This window comes from Apodemus sylvaticus, chromosome 2 (genome assembly GCF_947179515.1).
Source record: "Apodemus sylvaticus chromosome 2, mApoSyl1.1, whole genome shotgun sequence".
Classification (NCBI taxonomy): Eukaryota; Metazoa; Chordata; class Mammalia; order Rodentia; family Muridae; genus Apodemus; species Apodemus sylvaticus.
The window spans coordinates 148574628-148578328 of record NC_067473.1 but is presented as its reverse complement, the minus strand read 5'-3'; the positions used below and the strand labels follow the sequence as shown (position 1 = coordinate 148578328).

At 47.3% G+C, this 3701-nt stretch overlaps 1 non-coding gene across 1 annotated transcript; it reads left to right on the top strand.

The window, feature by feature from the left end:
- The first annotated feature begins 1363 nt into the window (after window positions 1-1363).
- LOC127679568 (small nucleolar RNA SNORA17) lies at window positions 1364-1489 on the top strand. Its single transcript, XR_007976861.1, has one exon. It is a non-coding gene; the product is annotated as a small nucleolar RNA SNORA17 (small nucleolar RNA).
- Window positions 1490-3701: the final 2212 nt, after the last annotated feature.

The window sequence follows — 3701 nt, the reverse complement described above, 5'->3', positions numbered from 1 at the left end:
TCTTGTCTGCAGCCAGGACAAGAGTGAAGCTCACAGCAAGCTCAGAGGTATATACAAGGAAACAAAAAGTCACCACAAAATCAGAAAAAAAGTAATAATGTATAACACCCAATAAAAAGTGCCTGTGCCTTCCAACAGGCAGGGTGAGACAGATGCCCAGTAAACTGACTGCCAGAGCGCCACGGCACAACACAGTCGGGTGGGAAACAGACCTTGGAAAGAAAGCTCTACCCCAAATTAAGTTCAAAAGCAAGAATGGTCTCCAGTCTATGACTTCAGCTTCCCTTTTAGAAACCAAGACTAAGAACATCAAATTAGAATATAGAAGACACAGGAGGGAAAGACAAAGCAAAATCAGATAATAAACTACTATAGTAGAAGACAGGAAAATAAAAAATTAATAGCTGGAAAATTTTTTAGACAGCCAATAAAATTGACAAACCACAGAGCATGGTAGTGCACACTTTAATCCTAGCCCTCAGGAGGCAGAGGCGGGAGGATCTCTTTGAGTTCGAGGCCAGCCTGGTCTACAGAGTGAGTTCCAGGACAGTCAAGGATGCACAGAGAGATTGTGTCACAAACAAACAACAAACCCTGATAGGCAAGTGGTCAGATTGTTGGAGGAGAGAGAGGGGCAAGGAAGAGGGCAACGGGAAAGGATGGGGGAGAGTGGTCCAGCTGCTCACAGAGCGAGTGCCGGCAGCCTGCAGCCTCTACAGATGTTCAAAGGAAAACAAGACAATGTTATCAAAAAGTTAATATATTGATAAGTTAAAGTGCCAAAGTCCTTGAAGGTAATATGTGTACTTAAAATGAAACACACCGTGTTAAATTATTCTATCTCTGTTCTTATATGTTGTACTTTAAAAAAAATCCCACAAAGAAAATCTCAGCCTCGGGTGGCCTTGTCATCTAACATTGAAAGGATGATTCATATTGATTCCAGTCTTCCAGGAAATTGCACAGAATGCACTACTACTCCTCAGATTGTTGCAAGAAACCATTTTATCCTATCACTCAATCAAAAGTGTTACAAGTAACAGAAACTACAGACAGACACCCCTGGACACAGGCACAGACACATGTGCACAAACACATGTGCATATACAGGTAAAGCCTAATATTATCACATCAAATCCAACACACAGTGCATGATGACCAGCTAGGGTACATCCCAGAAAGCAACGCTGGTTCATTAATGACCTGGAAATCCATCAGTGTCTTTCCCTATGTTCCTCTACTTAAGGAAAAATCATACATATCGCAATCATACATTTGAAGATGAAGAAAAGCATCTTCAAAACATTAACAGCTTTTCTGACAAAAAACAAAAACAAAAGCAAAAAAACAACAACAACATAGGGCTGTCCCTAGTAATGTTGTAGGCGTGGCTGCTGTGTCACGTTCACATTGTCAGTAAGTGGCAGAAAGAGAGGCTGTCTGTATTCAGTGTTCTGACCTATGAATATCTGAATGATAGCCTAATGGTCCCTGGAGGCAATGGGGGGGTGGGGGAGAGTTACAAACCAAAACCCTGAGACAGAGTCCAAGACCATTTGCTCAGACAGGGAGCTAGCCGGAGACAACCACCAGTCTAGTGCCATGCACGCCCTGAGGGCTCCCAGGACTGGGAGCAGGCTGGAGACCTGGAGATCCCTGCCTGGGACTGAGGGCTCAGGAGGTAGTGACCCCGAAACAGATGACCCTCACTTGGGGCCACTTGGGCAGGCTGGATGATGAAGGAGCCAGCAATGAGCACCAGACCAACCAGCGTCATGGGGTCTGAACAGGGAGCTAGCCTAAGACAATCACCACACAGGCCTAGGGGGAGGGGCGGATCATGCCCAAGATGACCCCTGCAGGGTTTAGCACTCTTAAGACCACTCTTGAGATGACCCCAGACGCTCAGAGACTCTAAGTACCTCTAAGAAGAGCAAACAAGTGGTGGAGAAATAGAAGGGAAAGAGAAGCAGAAGGCTGTGGGCACACTGAAGAGGCAGAACTGGAGACTCGAGCATTACGGAAGAACAGCCAGATGTGAGGAGCTGGTGATGCCACCTGGGACCATGGTGGGGTCCTGGCCTGTGCTGCCACAGGAGGGGTACAGGGGCACGTCTAAGTCTGTGACCCTAAAGCATCAGGGTTCTGTTACCATCAAAGGTCAGGCGGATATCTCTGGCCTGGGCTGCCACCTGGAGACATACATGCCAATGTCTGTGGGCTGTGCAGATCTGGCCCCACCCCTCACCTGGGCATCCCAGGAGAGCTTGTTCCAAGGGCATGGGAACAGGAGAGTTGCCCCTGCCCCTTGCCAGCTGCAGTACTCAGGAGAGAGGGGGCCTTAGCAGGGTTGAGTACAGACAGACACATGGGCTGGGGCATGGGGGAGAAGACAGGCAAACCAACCTTAGGGCGTGCGCACAGGAAAGCTGTCCCTACCACTTGTCTGCCATGTGGTGTGACGTGGACACGGACAAGAGAGAGATGACCTCCCACCCTTGACTCTTGCCACCAATGGCAGGCAAAAGAGCTGGCTCTGTCCCTCACCTGCTGCAGCAATTGCGATTGTAGGCTCTCTACTTCACCTGAACAACAGGATAGAGAACTGGCTCTGGTAATGGGACTTGCTGGTGAGCAGGGCTGGTAGAGCCACTAGGCTGACCAAGCAACTCAAATACTTCTCTATTGGCTCACCTCAGCATCTACCCCATTGATGAACTGCTGGAATGCATGAAGAGGCTGGTCCTGCAGACCCAAAGCTGCAGGATCTCCATGACACAGGGCAACCACCAGATATCTGAGAGGAGTCCCAGTATTGAGGGAGAAGTGAAGCCAGAGGCCTCAGACCAGACCAACAGGTCATTTGCAAGCAAAGCAATGCAGACAAAAGAGTATACTGTGGACACACTATGACACACTACTGTTTTCACATTGAGAAAAATTTTTTTTCTCTGTTGCAGGGAAGATTGCAAGGGTGGTGGGGGGCAGGTACAAAGGGGAGGGAGGCTGATCAGGAGTGTGGTGCATGGTGTGAAATTTACAAAGAACCAATAAAAAAGATTTTTAAAAAACTAGAATTAAAGAAACTTTTTGAGCCTAATAAAAACGATTTCTAAGAAGGATCTTTCCAAATTATAATTATTTGTAAAAACAAACAAACAAACAAAAAACTGGAATGCTTTTCCTCTAAGCAGAAGAATAGGTGAGAAGGCAACACCTGCTTTCTATTTAAATCTTGCTGAAGGTTCTAGGACATCAGCTTGGGCTCTCAGTCCAAACTCATGCATTGCGCTCACGTTTCAGATATATCAGAACTGCACATTACACAGGCGTTAGGGAGCAGGAAGGGGCTGGCATCTCTGGTTTTGCTCACGCTCCTCTCTGCTTACCTGGGTAAGCACTTTCTGCCAAGCAGGAGACAGAAAACTGCAGCTTGCCACACTTTCTAACAGCCCTAGCACTATGCATCGTTACTAGTGTCTCCGACAGACTGTGGAGCCTTCGCTCCTTCCTTTCTCCCTTCCTTCTTCCTTCCTCCCTTCCTCCCTCCCTCCCTCTCCTTTCTTCCTTCCTTTCTTCCTTCCTTCCTCCCTTCCTTTCTTTAGGGTATTTCCCGAATCCTGAACTTAGCTCCTTCCTGAAATAATCATCCTGATTGGCTGCAGTTGGTTGTGCTCTCTCTGCTACATTACCATATTCAA